Source organism: Lactuca saligna, chromosome 5 (assembly GCF_052625555.1).
Source record: "Lactuca saligna cultivar CGN05327 chromosome 5, ASM5262555v1, whole genome shotgun sequence".
In the NCBI taxonomy this organism is placed as follows: domain Eukaryota; kingdom Viridiplantae; phylum Streptophyta; class Magnoliopsida; order Asterales; family Asteraceae; genus Lactuca; species Lactuca saligna.
In genome coordinates, this window is record NC_136421.1 from 294,657,558 (window position 1) to 294,677,497 (window position 19,940).

Below are 19,940 nucleotides of genomic sequence, written 5' to 3' on the forward strand. Positions count from 1 at the left end.
TATGATTTTTCTAAGATTCGGCTTAATAGTGCACGACCCGAAACTCGAATTTTAGTTCGAGTGGTTTTTGGCTTACGTGACTTAAATGAGAGTTGAATATCACATTAATAGGAACTTAACAGTAAAAAGACAGACGAAAACAGAGTCCGTATGAAGGAGTTACGAATTCTTCGTGGTCATTTAACAGTCTAAACGCCTCGTACTGTTAAATTTAAGATTGGTCGAGAATTAGCCGACGGAGTCAAAATGGAAGTTGTAGATATTATCTTTACCTACGCGTGGATATAAATAACATCAAAAACGGAGGTCGTATGTCAAAGTTACGGATTTTAGAAGTCGGAAGGGTGCTGTGCGAAAATGGATGATGTGGCACAATCTTGGCCATTGCTTTCTCCCCAAGTCTTGCCACTAGATGGTGACATGTGGCATCAAGTTCAGCCATTTTCACCCTATAAATAGAACCTCTCCCACCGTCATTTTCTTCACACCTTTCTTATTCTTTCTTCTCTTTACTCTCTCTCTCTAGAACCTCTCTCTAGACCCGAAACCCCCCGAAAATCCTAGGGAACCTCCCTAGCACAAGGCGGAAGCCTCTGAGTGCTCGACGGCTCCGAGAAGAAGAGCTTTTCTGCATGGAAATGCTGCTCCAAACAAAGCCTGGTTTTCTATAAAACCCGCTGTAAGTGAGCTACGCCTACGCTATTTTTAATATAGTTTTTATTTAATTATATTAACGTTATTAAGAACATATAATAAGTAATTGGGCTATTATTATGGGTTATATAAGTATTATTTAACGGTTATATAATAGTGATAATAGCTATACAATTAATTAGTCTCGGTGAATAATAGACTAAACTCTAGTGGTAATAATACTAGGTTTCGTCGAAGGATTTTTTTTTTTTTTTTCAAGAAGTGAAGCGTTGTCTGAGTTCGGAATCACCACCTTTTCAAGTGAGTGCATAGTTACTTTCATCTTACACATAGATATGAAGTATTTTATATAAACTACGTGCTATGTGTGCATATTATCTGTATACTTGCTGTCTATGTTGGATGAACGTTTTTATACATGTTTTAGATGATTTAAACTATATATGTATTTTATATACACGAATATGTTGGGTATGATACGGGTAGATGAATGATGAGAGATAAAAGATGATGTGAGTAAACATTGGTAACTATAGACTTAGTGCCGAACTAATAAACATCGGCAGCTATGGATTTAGTACCTGTTAAGGAATTGGTAGCTATGGACTTAGTACCTATTAGATAAACACTGGTAGCTATGGATTTAGTACCCAATGAATAGACTATAGCAGCTATGGAATTAGTGCTTTATGAACGAACATTGGCAGTTATGGATTTAGTGCCAGTCCTATAACCCTGGAAGTAAGGGACTTCGGAATAAATGAATGCAGAATAGATGACTCTTAGGATAAATCCTTAAGAGTAAAGAAGATAATGGGGATGGGTAATTGGGTTGATTGTTTGATTGTTTAAACATAATAATTATATTATTGTGGGTTGAAAACCCTATGTACTCACCAGGTTTCCCAACCTGACTCACTCAATTTATTTATATCACATGTGTTGATATGAAGTCACATTACACTGCGAGATTAAAGAGATGTAGATCACTAGTGTAAATAAATGTAAGTTCTGTTTATTGATATCACAGTTTATTTATGTTCCTGTATTGACGATGACATCCCAAACGTTTTAAAATGAATAAAATACGTTTCTTCGAAAATGTTTTAATAACGTATTTATCGTCTTTTTCTGGGAACGAATTCCGCAACATTTTTTATTAAAAGAAGAACTCTAATTTTTATAAAGCATAAACAAAATCGGTCTTTTCTGGCCGTGAAAATAGGGATGTCACATGTGAGTTCTTGAGAGAAAACTTTAAGTGAATTGTGTGTGTGTGTTCTTCCTTTGGCCGAGAGTAGGAGATAAAGAGAGAGGAGGTGAGAGATAAGGTGACATGCATGGGAGTATGAGATTGGTACATGGGTTTCCAATGGATAATTATGAGGTGTCTTGCCCTCATTATTCTACATTTCTCCCTCTTTTTTTTTTACATGGGGCGAGATTTGGGTTATAGAAGAGAGAAATTGGATTTCTTTTGGCCTACTTCTTAATTTGGTTTGAATTTATGGGGTCCACAAGGAGGTTTTTCGGCCCATTGGGCCTTTATAGATTGTTTACGGCCCAAGGTGCATAAAGAATTGATTTATGGTTTATTAGGGCTAATTGGATTAGTTAGGGCCCAACATGGCCCAAAAGGTTAGGTCTCATGAATGTGGGCCCAATTATGGCCCATTTGAAGGTTCTAAGTCCAACATAGTCAAATTGGAGGCTTACGGGCCCATTAGGCCCAATAAGAAAATCCTAGTCCATAATGGACTTAAGCCGGGATTTTTAGGGCTTCCAATCTTTTGTTGACTATTTGAATGTTTGTATGAAGTGTTTGATGAAATTTTATTGTCATTAAATAAGCACCATACATGTTTTCAAGTTTTAGTTACAATGTTGTCCTTGTTAAGTGTTTACAAAGCATCAGAATTCCTAGTTGTGACAGTATATTTGCATAAAAGAAGAATTGTAAGGGTGTGGAGCAGTATAGCAAACATTAAAACAGACATTGAAGACTTGGGCATCAGATTCAATGATATTTTTAAACAATCTATTAAATTTGGTGGGGGCACTCAGTTTTGGAATGATTGTTGGGTGGAGAACATCACACTCAAGGAAAAATACCTTGGATTATTCGAGCTGGAAAAGAAAAAGTCTTGTATGGTGTCTGAGCGTATCAGTAACAATGGATATAAGGGTTGCTGGAATGAATCTCCCATTAGTGTCGGCTTTGCATTAGAGTATAACCTCTTAATGTGTGACATTGGCAATATTCGTATAAATACTGGAGTGGACCAGTTTTATTGTGTATTAGCACCTGATGGAGATTACACTGTGGATTTGTTGAGAAGAAAATTTGGAAAAAAAAAAATCAAACTTAAATGTAAGTGAAAAGAAAATCAGTTGGGGGAAACGTGTTCCGATTAAGGTGGCAAGTTTTATATGGAGAGCAAACATAAGGAGGATTCCATCTGCTATCGCTCTTAGCCGGAGAGGCATGATCCTAGGTTTTACCATATGTAGCTCGTATATTAGTGGAGAAGAATGCAGAGACCGCCTTCTGATCAGATGCTTTTATGCGACTATGGTTAGAAACTCAATTTTTCAATGGTGCAATATAAACTGTCCACAACTCCAAACAGTTGGAGATCTGATCCATTTTGGTAATATTTGGGGAGGGAAGGTCAAGGAAAACGAGAGACTCACAGTTATTTGTTATGGTCTAGTATAGTGTCTTCGGAAAGCTAGAAATGATCGAATATTTAAGAAGATTTTCAGTAGCCTTTCAGAATAGTGGAGAATGTTAAATCCCTTGTGTATTTGTGGCTGAAATGTAAGGGGAGTGAGAATGCTTTGAGTGGGAAGACTAGATTGTTTCAATGTAATTGTATTTGTATGTTCCACATGCCCCCTTTTAGCTACTTGCTATCTCGGGTGTTTTTATAATATTTCGTCTCTTTCCAAAAAAACAAAGTTTCAAAAGATCCTAAAATTTTGGTTTTAAAAAACAATAAATTCCCGTTAATTGTTTTGGATTTTCAGCTATGGGATTTTGATTTTTCTACACACTCTTAATGAAATTTAAAGTAACAACGAGCCTTCAAAATGGTGAATTTTCAGTTATATATTATTGTTTTTAAAATAAATAAATATAAACAAATATGGTGTGGTCAGAAGTTAGATGATTAGCATTTAGGCGTATTGATCAGGAAAAAAAGATCAATAGATTTCTGAAATTTGCAGTCCGATCCTGGAGGTATGCTTATTATATTTTTAGCAAATTTTGAATTAAAAAATTTCAGAAATTATGAAGCTATACTTGAAACATATATATTGGAGTTTTCAACACCAATTCTAAAAATTTTATTTAATAGAAATATAATAAATTATTATTTATTTTCTAAATTTGAGGTTAATCGTTAACGTGAACAATTTTTAAAAAATTTTTGTCTGTTAAAAAAAACCCCAAGTAAAATGGTTTTTTTTCTTCTTTTTCTAATGAATGTATGTTATAAAAAACCCAAGTAAAATGTTTTTTTTTTTTTTTTCTTTTTCTAATGAATGAAAGGGGTTTGTTTACTTGGGTTAAAACGTTGAACACTATACATGCCCAACCCATTTTGGTGGACGCTTCGTATTTTGGACCTCTGAAGAATTGGGTTTTGTTCAGCCATATTTATTAAGTTTTGGTTTAATGATTTCAGTTTATATTATTTGGTTCATTAAACAAATTGGACCAAACTTGGAAACCGAACTAGTTATCTACTACATTGCCTATTTTTTTCAATATCTCATTCTCATCCCTGCTTGATTACTATAAAATATTTCTTCCTTTAATTACAATTTAATCCCATCAATGAAAATAGTTTACAAAAAATGGATACAAGAAGTGAGATTAAGATCTAGATCAATGTCACCCTAATGGGTGCTTAGTGGTTGAAAAATGAAATTTTATATAAGATGTTTTAAATCCCAACACACTTAAAATATTTGTCAGTGTTGGCCTTATGGCTGGTGACTATTTAAATGGTGCAATTTACCAATTTTTTAAAGATCTAGATCAAAATGCTATTTGTAACTTCAAATTTAAAGCAAGAACCAATTAATGTTCTGTTGATAAAATGTTTAGGTAAAATGTTATATTTGAAGGAGAGCAAATCCACTGCATTTGAACATCTAAATAAGATAAATAATCTATAAATAATTAAATTAAAAAGATTTTATATTTATATACTTTTGTAGAACTTGTTTTATTTAAAAAAATGCTTGAAACGCAACACGTTTCAATTATATAATATAACTTAAATTAATAAAAACATGAGGTGTCGAAAATGTAAAACATATGCCCAAATAACAAAATCTGCGTTGTCCTTTTTTTTTTTTTTTTTTTTTTTTTTTTTTTTTTTTTTTTTTTTTTTTTGTACACAAAACTAGGACATAGGATGTAATATCCTTCTCCAAACCCAATTCTTGTAGAAGTTTCTCCTCTACATGGAGTTCATCATGTATGGTAAGCCCAACAGATTCAATCATTTGGACATTTTCACTTAACTAATCTAGCTCTTCATTACCTACGTGACTAAAAGATAAAATAGACATTAGCTATGTGACTAAAACCATTTGTGTATAGATCATGAAGAAATAGAAATGAAATTATTATGATCTTTAGCATACAAAAGTATTAATTGAAGTATTAATTATAAAAAAATATTATTATAATTAAATATAATAACCGTTAATTATATATAATATTACTATAACTAAATGTAAAATATAATAATTATAAATAATATTATTTATAATTAATATTTATCACATTAAATTATGATAATATTTCTTATAATTAACATTTCAATTAATTATTTTTATATATACCCGTAAGGCATATATTATAAAATCCCGTAAGGCATCCCATTATGTGTAAGAGCTTTTACCATTCAAGTTTGTTACCATTACCAGTGTTGTAAATATCGGCCTAGGCGGGCGCCTAGGCGCTTGGCGGTCTGCAACTGATTATGATTAGGGGTGTTTGGCGGAAATTGGTTATACTCGGTCTCGGCGGTCTTCGGCGGTCCTTGACGGTCCTCGGCGGTCCTTGGCGCTCCTAGGCGGGAAAAATTTCAAAATTTCAAAATTTCAAAATTTCAAAATTTCAAATATTACACAAAAATTAACAAAATTTTAAATTTTTAAATTTTTAAATATTCAAAATTTCAAATATTATACCAAATATTTAAAAGTTTCAAATTTTCAAAATTTTAAATATTCAAATACTAATTTTCTTAGGATGTATTAAATTTTAAAATATTTTTATTAGTAATTTAGGGTCTCCGATTAATCCCCGATTAATCCCCGCCAAATCGATTAATCGCTTGACCCCAGTCAACCGCCGAGCAACCGTCGAACGATTTTTACAACCATGCCCATTACTAATTTCCTAACATTTGTTATCTGAATCAAATCAATTATGTGAATTTTAATTCTTATATAAATAAATTTTTTAAAAAAATAATAAGATTTATGAATTTACTTGAATCCTATCGGTTTTTGTCCATTTAAATCTTCTTCTAATTCGGGTTGATCAATTCCATATTTAAAGGAGTCTGTAGTAGCTAAAGAAATAGCTTTCTCCAATTCATCCACTTTTCTATTAGAGATGAACATGGATGGATGCCCGCCCTAAGTGTCTGGAATCGGAATCAACGATTCTTAGAATGTAGGAACCGGAATCGGGAACAAATGCAATGGATTTTTTATAATTTTCTAATTAAAAAATAGATAAGTTAATCATTACTAAATTTTAATTAAAATCTATAAACATTAAACATTGACCATTGAAAATTTACATCACCAACAAAAGTTAATACTTACAACTCAACCATAAATGGGACGAATAGCAACAATAGACAAAAAGGGTTATTTTCCACGTTTCCAGGAGGTTAATTGTTGGTATTACAGTTCACACTAGGATTAGTTTTTTATTTTTATTTTTCTATAAAAGACTTCCCCACCATCAAGACACATATATCAATTCGGCTACATATAGAATACGAAGTTCATGTTTAAATGCATAAAAGATTAAAGGGATAACCAATTAAAAATAAACAAGATAGCAATATCATTTAAAAGATATAACATAATTTGTGTCATTCATGGCAAAGCAAGCTCACCACTAAATCGATACTCGTTGCAAACTCAACTAGAAGTCAAATATATACATCCTTATTTGGGAATTATATAAGTCATTCATGGATATTTAATTATGAATACTGTTGGTGATTTAATCACCAAATATATTTTAGTGTAATGGACTTAATAAGTGTTTCAAGAATAATGTTTTAGTTATAATACAAGTTAGGAGATACGGGAGTGCACACTTGTATTTACTAAACATTGTTAGTACTGAACCCTAATTTACAGTACAATGTCGGATTTGTAATTTTTGAAAGATGACAATTGACAACTGCTTTAATTTATCCGTTGTTGGATAAATCAGGGAAAACGGCTCCTTTTGAAACACAGAAAAATGGAAAAATGTTCTCTTCATCTTCTCAAAATTGATTCAGATTTCATGCCTAAAATCTGAATTGCTACAACATGAATTATCCCAATTTGGATTTCGTAATACCCAAGACATAGGGTCGAAATATCAAACAAAGAAAGTGTTTTACATGATTCTTATCTGTTATCCATATTTTCTCTATACATATATCGTATTTCCCGAACAAAAACAAAAAGAAATAGTAACATGTTTGATGAGGATTCATGGATATATACGTATAAAAACCTGTTCTTACGGGTATCCGATAGGTAACGGTCCCGAAAAATAAAAATCGGACCGTTTAAGGTGGTTCCAAAATTTTAGGAATTGGAACCAGAACCGTCTAATACGGTTCTAGTTCTAGAACAGACGGTTCCGAGGCGGTTCCGGTTTCAAAAACGGATATCGTGTTCTGCTGCTAATCCTAATAAATATTGATTGTCATGATAGTGCATTTTGTATTGATACTCATTCACTCTTTTTTTTTAATACAATATTACATATGCCGCATTGATACATAAATTAACCCAGTAGAAATTAACTTACGTGATCATTTACACTATTAACTTATTCCAAAATCTATACCCTACTTAAATACCTTTGTAAACAGCTTGTCATAAGCTGTTTACTATTCATTTTATGGGACCTGCTATTTTATGTCGTGATATAGGTTATAAACACAGTGATATGTTAGAAAATTGGGGTATGGAAAGACTTGGAAATCTTGAGAATCGTGTTAAACACTTTCAGATTAAAGTATTTGGGTGGTACTCCCAACCTTTAATCGGATAAGACTCAGAAGAGTTTCTAGAATAAAGAATATGAAGTTATGATTTCGTGATTGTTCTTGTACCCGGAAAAAAATTATGACCAAAGAATGATTAAGTATATCATTTGTCTGAAAATTGTCAAGGTAGTTTTCTTTGTCCAAAAACTACTTCAACTGTCAAAACAGTTTATAACAGTCACAAAACCGGATCATTAAGAAGGGTTAAAACGAAGTCAAAAAACCGGGATAGAAAATTCAGATTTCTAAGGCATTTTTTATATAGCAATATAACTCATACAAAAAAAAATTTGCGCTGACTTGGCAGCTCGATCCCAGCCAGCGGCTCTGCCCCTTGGACCCCGCCAGGGGCTGCCGCTCCTTGGACCCCACTCCCAGGGGTGCTGCCCCCGCACCCCCGTTCGTTTAGGGGCTTCGCCCTAAATGACAATTTACTTTGAATCTTGAATAAACTCAAACAAGTATACACCCCGCACCTTCCTTACTTGTTTAATATTCATCAAGATTGATTTTGGGTCAACAAGTCAATCTATTACACTTAAATACACATTGATAATACAAAAAACACCAACATGATATAGGTTATAAACACACTTCTTGGTCTTAAAACATATAATTATACTTGGCTAAGTGGTTTGTAAATAGTTATTCAAAGGGGAGGGTTTGTGTTATCCATTTTTTTACGTATATAGTGATACACCCCTTTTATTTTCCTTTTGTTACAGCTATTTTTAGAAAAATGGTCCACATTTTATTAAAAACTATTTTTTTTAATTTTCCTTCAAATTTATTCTTTAGCCTTTTTGTACAATATTTATGTACTTACTTTTTTATATTTTTTTTAAATGAAAGCATTACAATCAAGGTTGTTAAGATCGGAATCATAGGTAAAATCATTTTTTGATTTGCAAAATCTGGATCAGCATCCTAAGATTTCATAAAATAAAACATAATTTTAATTTATAATTTTAAAAATTGAAAAATATTTCAAACATTCAATTTTTAATTTAAAAATTATAAAAAAAACTTTGAAATATTAGGCATAAGTCATAACATAAAATGATAAACGCTAAATTGATAAAAGGTTAAAAATATAAAGAGGTAAAAAAAATTCATTTTTAAATAATAATAATAATAATAATAATAATAATAATAATAATAATAATCAAGAGAAAGTAGGATCGGATCGGATACGATCTTACTATTATATTTGCGATCATACCTCAAATACGATTCGGTTTGTTTTTCGTACATATGATCGTAGGATCGTATGATCCTAGGATCAATATTGCAATTTTGACAACCGTGATTATAACATTTGTTATAAAAAATTTCCAACTTTTTTCTCAATTTTGTTTTCTTATAAATTTTTATAAAAATATTTTATACTATTTTGAGAGTTTTTTTTTTTTTTTTTTTTTTTTTTTTTTTTTTTTTTTTTTTTTTTAATACTAATTACGATTTTTACTTTATTTCCAATGTTTTTTTTATGAAATCGTAAAAACACTTCTTACAATTTTTTTCGAAGTTTTTTTTAACTTTTCCTTTTCTTATATTTTTCAAAACTTAATACGTTTTATAGATTTTTTATTACATTGTTTTGCAATTATTTTCTAATTAACAACTATTCTTTTAACTTTTTTTGTTTAATATCTTTACATTTGCTTTAATTCATCCATATATTTTTCTTACAAAAATTTCCCAACTTCTTTTTCAACTTTTTTTAATGTTTATTAAAACTTAGTATTTTCATAATTTTTTGTGGAACTTTTGCATTTTTTTTACTAATTCATTTGTAAAAATATTTTTTTTTACATAGTTAAATTTCTTGAACTTTTTTATATCTTTTTTTTAATACATATTTTAAAGAGTTTTTCATGTCAAAAAATTATATTGTACATTGCAATTTGTGAAATATACATACACAAATTTTATTATTCGATCTCGAAACAAATATTGTTGTAACTTTTTTTATAGATTAAAACTTTGTCCTACCGAGAAATTACCTCCTATTATTTCTTCCTATAAACATTCTTACCCAATTAAATTATGATATTTGTCATCCTTCTATCATTCCATCTAATTTTTTGCTATATCCCTAAAATACCCTTAAGTAATTGAAAAAAAAAAACAAAAAGAAAAAAACTGATATCTCAAAGCCCTTCTTCACATCCATTAATCACTACTTCACTCGGAAATCGCTACTTCAATCGGCCATGGCTATTGCAATCGATATCTTCAATCGCTGCCACCTGGTCTTCAATCGCCACTGCCGACCGCTTACTCCTGATCTTCAAACGACATCGGAACGATGCCACTCAATCTTCTATTGTCGCCGCCAATTGTCGTCTTCTTATCTTCAATCGATGTTGAGGCCACCATCAATCTACTTGAACATCGCTGCCTATGTGAGAATTTAAGGCTTCTTTTTTCTAAATTGTATATTATGAAGGTTGGCTTCCAACAAGATATCTACTTGGATAAAAATCTACAATCCTTTTGAATCCTGCTCAATATGATACAGAGAAATTGGATAATTATGTATCATCGTAGAATGCATTGATTATTGCGGTTCTACCCATAGAAAACCTTTTTACCATGTGGGGTTCTTAGAAGCAAAGTCAAACCAGATAAAGCTTTAGTCTTATTGTAAATGAGGATACAATTTCCATTAGTTCCAATGATTAAAGCGATTGTTTTGTTGAAATTGTTTGATCTTTTAGAGCAATCTACTTATATCTTATATGACAATGGTTTAATATATCAACATACTTACATTAGTTGTATCTTTGCACCTGGAATAAAATGTCTATTAGGTTCAATGATAAAGTACAATTCTTAGATATTTTTGAGTGCTAAAAAAATATAGAATTTGTTTTCTTGTTTGTTGAAGCTTTTGTATTGTGTACAAGTTTCTTTTGGTTATTTTCTTTGACAGAAATACCACCATTGTAGGTTACCTTTTGTTAAAGAAAAGGTGTACACGAGATGTTTGATTTTCTTGAAAGAAAACAAAAAATTGGATTATTTTACTAAGAAGAATATAAGTTTCATTTTAATGCTAATATTTATTTCTTTAAGCAAACTTATAAGGTGATAAAACTTTTGACCACATAAAGGTGTAATCAATTTGTTTCAGAAGTATACATAACTTGTGTTTGATGTTTTGTACATTTTAAGGATCTTTTTTGATGTGTTAGAACTGTTGATTTACCAAGTCGATTTGTTTGTTATTATTTTGTTCTTTTGTGCACTTGACACCAATACGTATATGAAACAATGCAACTATTCAAAGACAAAGGGCAAAAAAGACATGTTTACCCTTGTGATTTGTCATAAGTCATAACAAGCTGATATTTTATCTGTGTAAAAGATATTTTTACCCTTTTATTTTATTTTAAACTTTTATTTAATAAATTTCCATATTATTAAATTTGAAATGGCCCCACCCCTACCATATCCCCAAAACCACTACCACCACTATCCAACTCCACTAACCATTTTTCATATTAAAAAATGAGGAACAAACCCATAAATTACATAACCATAATCGATTAAGAACAACAACACTTTGACTCGCACCGGAAGCTTTTCCCCTATGGATAGAATTAACATTAATGATAACAACTTCTATCATCATCCATTTCCTTCAATAGAATATATATATATATATATATATATATATATATATATATATATATATATATATATATATATATATCATTCAGATTGTAATGTTTGTTTATTACTCGAAAACAAATGCCCTTAAATTGTATTTTGTAAACTTGAACTCATTTGATTTAATATAGTAATGTACTTACATCAAACCCCATAAAATGACCAAAATACCATTTCCTCATATTCTTCCAACATCTTTTGATCCTAAAAAAATAAAATCACACGGTTCTTTCAAAATCATTAAGCGCAAAATAACTAAAACTAAAAATCACTCTTTTGTCATAAAACTTATTTTATACTAATTCCACCTACTCTTCAGTCTTCTTGTTCAAAACGGTACATTAAGATCAAACCTATAGCTCGGCTCATCATTATAAGAAATTGCTCCATGCTCACGACTTGAATATGTTTGATCTTGTTGTATGTCTTCTGTTCTTTCAGGTACCTAAAAAAATTCAGTTATTATCAACTATATTAAACAAATAAAAAAATAACAATTCTAAATAGAAAAAATATTCTTTCTTCTTCATAACTTGTTCTACTCTAGATTCATTTCTCTTGGATGGTGGACAACCTTTACTACATACTGATAATGGTGGTAACAACTTTGTAGTCGAGTCTGAAACACGAAAATCTTCAACTATCAAATTTTTGTTACTACTACAACCCCAAACTGGATCATCATTTAGCTTTTCTTTTGCCATATTTATACAACATAGAAAGTATTCATACTTTTCGTGAGAATTAGAAATATGTGCAGTCTCGTAAAAATTAGAACACAAGTGGTCAAATTGCTTAGCGCTTTCAGTACTCATCAAATCGTCATAACAATTTATTACTAAGTAGTGTCCATGCTTCACATCTTTCCTCCACCGAGAAAAAATATATCGAGGATGAATTTATTTAACATCCTTCTTAATCAATATCTTCACCACATGCCTACAAATAATTCCTAGAAACTCAAACAAATGACAAGAGCATTGTATATCATATGCAACCTCATTATAACTAACCATATAAACAACTTCTTTTTTGAAATCTCCATGTTTCCCTTCCGCAATATATGTGAGATGAAATACATATCGTGCACCATCCATTTTGACCAATGAATAATTACAATACAACATACCTCGTAACTCATCTTGAAACAATTGAGAATTTGTATCTATGTATGCCTCATGAAATTGTCTCTCAAAATAAAACTTAGTTACTAATTTATATGAAGAATTAAGAGACTCAAAATTAGCCTTAGTTTCTTTCTCAATCTTGCTTTTCAGCGTGTTGTCATATTGCTCAACAAGTTGTCATAATGAGGTTTTAAATTAATATACGCATTAAAAAAGCATTCATGCTTTCACTACTTTGTGTAGTAGATATCTCTGCCCTAAAGTATACTTATACATATATCGGCACCCAACGCCTGCGATCGTTAAATTAAGAACATAATCACTCATTTTTTTCAAGTCCGTAATTTTCAACAAGCTTGAACCACCCATGATGAAAAAGATTCCTAAAAATTAAGTAGGTGGGCTCAATATAAATTAATAAAGAAGACTCTAAAGACCCTTGTGTATGAGTCTACAGACACTCAAGAGTTTGAAGATGATTTTTCTACTTGACTGACATGGATGATGAAGTTTGTATGCAAAATGTATTTTGGGCAAATGCAAGGTCGAGGGCAACTTACGAGTAATTCGGAGATGTTATTTCGTTTGATAGCACATATTTGATAAACAAATATAATATGTCGTTTTCACATTTTGTTGGAGTCAATCACCATGGAAAATCTATCTTATTTGGTTGTGGTTTTGTAACACCCCATTTATTAAACAAATTAATCAGCAAATTAATAAGTTAATAGTAGCCTTGAAATCCGTAATAATATGGCAAGGCGTTGGTCTCGAGGGTTAATTGTTAAATTTTTAGAAGTTGGGGGTTAAAAGTGTAAGTTTTGGATTTAATTTGAAAAGGATTTCAGAAGTCAGGGTGCGTTTAGTGATTAATGGATTTAAATTGAAAAGCTTTGAAGGTTTGGGGGGGGGGGGGGGTTGATTGGTAATTTAGGGATCTATTATGAAAGGAATTTATGGGATCAAGGTTTAAAAGGTAAATTATAGCCTAATCTTGAAAAGAAAACGGGAAAGAGGGGCCAAAGGCGTATATCCGATGAAAGTTGAAATGAGCGGGACTTAATCTAGTGCCCACCCACACGTCGCATCTCCAAACCCTAAGAGACCATTCCTTCCAGCTACCACCATGAACGAAGATGCGTCATCGTCACCTGCTTGGTTGAGTCCGACCACCTTGGTACGCCACCTCTACTTTGTCGCCAAGCACCACCACCACAGCCCCTGCTGCCGGTGACATCGTGAACAGCCAGGAGGACCATCAAGACCTGAGTGGAGCTATGAACAGCGAAGAATAGGCTGCCAACGGTCACAATATTCCTGTAAGACCATCTTCTACGTCTCATTTCTCGCATCCGTTCCGTTTGTGCGTGTGCAATGTCGATGCACCACTGTTGCTGCCGGTGGCTTTTGGCCTCCATTTTCACGATATTCCGACAGCGTCAGCCACATGGAAGGTGGTTGGGTGGATGTATAACTGGAATATAATTTGCTACCGGTGTTTTTGTTGTTGTAGGATTTGCTTTGGGCCGGAAAACCCACCACCACCACCTGAAGGTAGTAACTGCCGCCACGGCCACCGTTTCTGCCGCCACCAGCCATGTGAAAGGTGGTTGTGTGTGTGTGTTATTATGTATGAGAGTGTGTGTTTTGTGGTTGTGAAGTTGTATATATGATTTTTGGTAGGAACCACCACCACCACCATTAGAAATGGTGCCTGCCGCCGTGAGACTCCGCCGACCACCGCTGCCCGAGGTGGCAGTGGGTGGTGCATGCCCTAGTAGAATCCTAATTGGCCCAGTTGCTTAACTTTGGACTGGGCTGGTTCGCCGTTGGGCTTGAAAACACTATTTAGGTTTTAGAAAACCCTAATTTTAGAGAATGTTAGTTTTGGACTGTCGGGACCCGTGTGTGGACCAGTGGACTGAAGTTATAAGCTATGTTGACTTCATAGTATGATGGATTAATGGAATAATGGACTTAATGGGTTAAGTCTGTAAGGTCCTTAAACTTGAGGATCCAAACTAGTGATCAAACAAATAGCAATCAAACATAGTGAGAAGGGTGTAGAAGAAGAATTAAGCCAAGGATGCACACGTTTATATCATAAAAACATCACATACACCTTGGATACACACACTCTGACCGTAAACTCTATGAGACGTCACTCTGGTTCGTCAACCCCCTAACAGACTCTGACAAGACCTATATATAGGGGACACTTGGCCGTAAACAGGTTCACGGCTGTAAACAGCTACTCAACTGTAAACCTAATTAATATTAACAAAACATAACCATGAACCTATTAAGACCTATACATATGATTGCCAAGCCCAAACCACAAAATAATGATCTATCAATCACTCCCTTGGTTTGAGGCTGGCATGAGCTCAATCTTTTTTAATTACTAGCACATCAGATCTTCCCATTACACCCAGCCACATTCCTTTGCTAATGATCTCATAAATCATGCTCGCGAACTCCTTTGCTGTAGGTTCCAAAACATTATGCTCACATATTATTTGATGAGCTGTATTGAAGTAAATCCCTCTTATCGATTAGACGGAAGACACCATCTTTGAACTTTATAACCGCTAAGGCTTGGCTTCATCGTACACCCAATACAACATATTGTGCAGAGAACCATCACAGAAATTCTTGATGATGGGAATCTTTGTCGATTGCTTTATTGGAGGCAACGTGAAATTTTTGATAGCCTTTTTGGTGATCGGGTCATACACATCTTTAGCAGTCTTCAAAAATGACTCAACAATCTTCATCTTATCGAATCATCTCCTCACCTGATTTTCCAATAAGTTGTTGAAATCTATCGCACGAGGATCACTGGAGGGATTGTAAAAAGGATTTGCATACAGTTCAGCAAGATCCACCGTGGTGAGCGAAGAAAAGTCGTTTTGATGTTTATAATACTCCACGGTGTTGCTCGTTCTTTTCACCAGCCAGCAGTTGATTTTTTCATGAAATCCCAACATATGAATTCCTGACCGATCACCATATTTGTGCTCGAACTTTTTCTTCTTTAGGTCGGTCACAGTCAGTTGAGGCTGATCACCACGAAGATTTTGATCTGAATTCTTCATGAAAAGCAAACCTCCTCTTTTTTGTGATGCGACCGTTCTCCCTCCTCGCTTGATTGTGATTCGGGGCGGAGCTTGCTCAGGTTCCTTCTCAGAACGGTCAACAACCGTAGTGGTTTTGACTAGTGCATTATCAGACTGATCAAAAATTGATGTAGTGGCTAGGGCAGGTTCAGGGATCTGAGAAGCACTTGGGCGCTCAGCTATTGTCTGAAATTTATCTCTAAATTCAGCAATAAGTCTATTTTTCAAATAAAAATAACCACCTGACAAAGCACCAAGATTTAGTTGGAGATTAGAAATATGTTTGGCATTCTAAACATTTTCTTGCTGAAGATCGGAGATTTGATCATTCTTCAAAGAGCTTTCAGCTTCAAGCATAGAGATTCGAGAATCAAGGTTCTCAATCTGAAGATCCTTTTCAATTATTTTCTGTTTAAGCATTATGATCTCCTCCCTTAACTCTGGATTTGATGGGTCTGCTCCCCTCGAGTTGCCTTCCCCAATAGATATACCCTTTTCACGAGTGGGATGGTCTATTTCATGTTTTGCCAAGAACCTGGCAAGCCTTTCAGAGGCAACATCATGTGCATGCCTTGTAAGGGAGAGACTCCTAAAAGATGAAGAGCTCTCGGTTTCAAAAACGGTTCTCATTCTTTCATGATCAGGAGCAGTTGAAGTGGTTGGAGTAGTGGTTGATGTAGTGATTACGGGCTGAACAGGCGAGGTCAGTTCCTGAAGTAGTACCCCTGGCCTTGGATCATGTCTTCATCTTTTCAATGGAGGCATGGAGGTATGTGTCACAGGTGGATCACTCACAGACGCCAAAGATGTTGGAATTTCAACATTCAGGGAAGGAATCCTTGAAGTCGAATCCATAAGATTGGAAGCACGTGTAGTCTGATCAACTAAAGGAGGCGTTGCTTCTTGAATATTATCTCTCCCTTTCTCCGTTGTACATTGCACAACATCATCGAAATCATTAAATAATGAGTCAAGGTCCTCGTTTGAAGGGCAGTAGTTATCTACAAAATTCAAGTCAATCTCTATATCATCATATTTAGACAAATTACCACCAAAAATAGAATCATCATCTGCATCTTCACTTTTACTGTAATCACTTTGCACATGCACAAACGTTAAATCATGTTCCTCGGCCACGATTTCAATCGGAGGAGCTCTGTTTTCTTCATGATCTTAAATTGTTATCACATCATCTTCTGTTGTCATACGGTCTGAAGACTCGTGAGACTCACAAGCTTCACTCGATTCAGCAAACATACCAAACTTCACCAAAGGGTATTTGCCTTGAAATACAAATTTACCCTTACGGTTCTGTTTAATTAACCCAATGGTGTGTAACCCAAGAGACTTCATATCTAAAGCTTCTCCTTCTTTTTCGATCTTTGGGAATTGGTTGTTGATGAGTTGCTGAATGAACCTTGGATATATGAGGAATTTATCTCTTGCCTTTCCTTGAATATTTACAATGAGCTCGTCTAGGATGAACTTGGAGTAGTTGAAGTCCAGTCCCACAACAAGAGCGGCAATTGCACCAGTGTTTCGTAAGGAGATTTCATCCGCTCCAGATCTTCTACCCGAAATGCAGCTCACAAAGACATGAGCTAGAAACCTCCGGTAACAACTTCTTAGGGTTGGAGGAAACAGTGTTTTGCAGGTAACAGTCCCACAACAAGAGCGGCAATTGCACCAGTGTTTTGCAGGTAACAACTTCTTAGGGTTGGAGGAAACACTCCTTCATATCCCATTTTATTAAGTAGTTCCTGAACTTGGTCCACTTCGATCTCGGTTGGAAAACTTGATTGATCTTCAAACTTTAGAACATCCCTGATAATTTGCTCTGTTGCAGTGACCTTGCATCCTTTAACATGTGCTTCAATAAACATAGAGCCATCATGCCCTTTCTTCACTACTGCAGACTTCCAGAATTCTTTAATCAGACTTTGGTAAATTGTTGGATTTAGAGTTAGAGCGGTAGCTAGGCCACATTCCTTCAATCCATGAATCATGGACTTGAATTCACCAAGTGCAACAGGAAGGTCAACCAAGAAAATCACCAGATTGTGACTATCAGCAAATTTAAGTTCAGCCATTTGACTTACACGAACCGAACCAAGTGAAAAAACAAATTATTTGAACAATAAAGTATAGGTGTTACTCAATAAACAATTTAATTAGGCTTTAATTTTGAAAAAATATGTGTTTTCCGTTGAAGGAGGAGTTTACGACCGTAAACCCTTCAATGGACGTAAACGCCGATCAGTGCATTTTTCTTGATTAATCCTTCGATTTACAGTCGATTTCTTGTTATAATGCCTTTCCGATGATCGCAATGAGCATACCTAACGTAACCAATCAATTTCGAGATACAAACACAAAGTATGATGAATCGATGAATAGTTTAGAGATTGATTCGATGAGTTTACGGCTGTAAATTTGAAAAGTGAGCATAAAGAGTTTACAGTCGGATACTGTTGCATATATACCCGGACCCATGACCCGGTCCAAAAACCATGGGCTGCAACACTTCAATTCCAAGTCCAATACCACAAATTATTTCAAAAATAACACATTTTGAGGATTAAAAAAATAAAATAAAATAAAACAAAATAAAATCTAAAAATTTTAAATTAAAATAATAATAATAATTTAATTTTTACATTAATTTTTTTAATTTTTTAATTTTTAGAAAAATAAAAATAAAAATAAAATTGAAATTAATAATGAATTAACACTAATTTCTCTTTTACCAATGCTAATAGTATATTGTGAGTTTGGGATCAAAGTTTTTAGACAACCTGAATCCGTTTATCAGTACCTTCTCCTTCATGAATAAATATGGTCAATCGCTAGTATTGTGATCCACTTAAACACGAAAGATTGTGACAAAATTAGGACATACTACAGGTGAGAAGACATTGTGACCTTGCGCTTCTAAACAAAATGTCTAAGCACCATTCATCCGATGATGACCAAGGATATTGTTGTTCACTTAAATTAAGTAGCGATATCTACAGACAACATATTAATTTTTTGATTTTAGATGTACTAGAACATGTATCCCGCTTCCTGATATACCTCTATAATTACGAATTTACGAGATACTCCTTACTTTAGGTGAGCAGACAATTATTATGGGAGAAGATAGATTTAGAATGCATATGTTGTACACCCAGGTCGAATCTTCCGATCAGGTAGAGGGTGAAACATATGACTGACCAGATTCAGAGGGACTGAGAAGTAGAATGGTGCATATGATGTGTACCAGGTCGGATTATCAATCACACAAAGGAGACAACATATGGCTAACAGGTAGAAAGAACGGCATAGAAGGATATGCAGAGAGACAGAGTTGCATATGTTGCAGTCCAGGTCGGATCTTCCGATCACGCAAAGGAGGCAACATATGACTTACAGAAAGAAAGCAAGAAAATAACCTTCTATAGACTTAATTTATCGGAATTTCCTGGTCATCCCATCAATATCAGAATTAAGGACAGAGTCCATACATCAAGGAAAAGTTAAACCATGGTTCTAGATACAAATTATTTAATGTAATCCGCAGATTCCTATGTATATCTCCCTGCTCAACCTACCCGAGCGTCGTATTGTCAAGCTAAACGGATCTGTCTAGGTCAAGATTTGTCAACTCATTTGATTCCTTAAGTTCACCTATGCCTAGTCAAGTCCAATTTAGATCTTTCGCGCCCAGAGCCTAGACAATTCAACTATGATACTTTACACAAATTCAAATTACCTATTATCACCAAGTTTATATCACTTCCTCACAACATCTACAGAAAAAAGTTAGCACACAATATTTTTTGGATTTTTCATATGTTCTGAAAAAAAATTAAAACAGAAACAAAAATATTTTTGGATTTTTAAAATTTTTTATTTTTTTTATTTTTTATTTTTTATTTTTTTGTTTATTTCTCCCCCTAAATTTGTGCATGGAATAGAATGAAAACTAAATGCGCAAATTTAAGCTAACCTAAAAACAAAAGCTAGTCCTCAAAGCGTATCATTTTCAAAAATCTGACAAG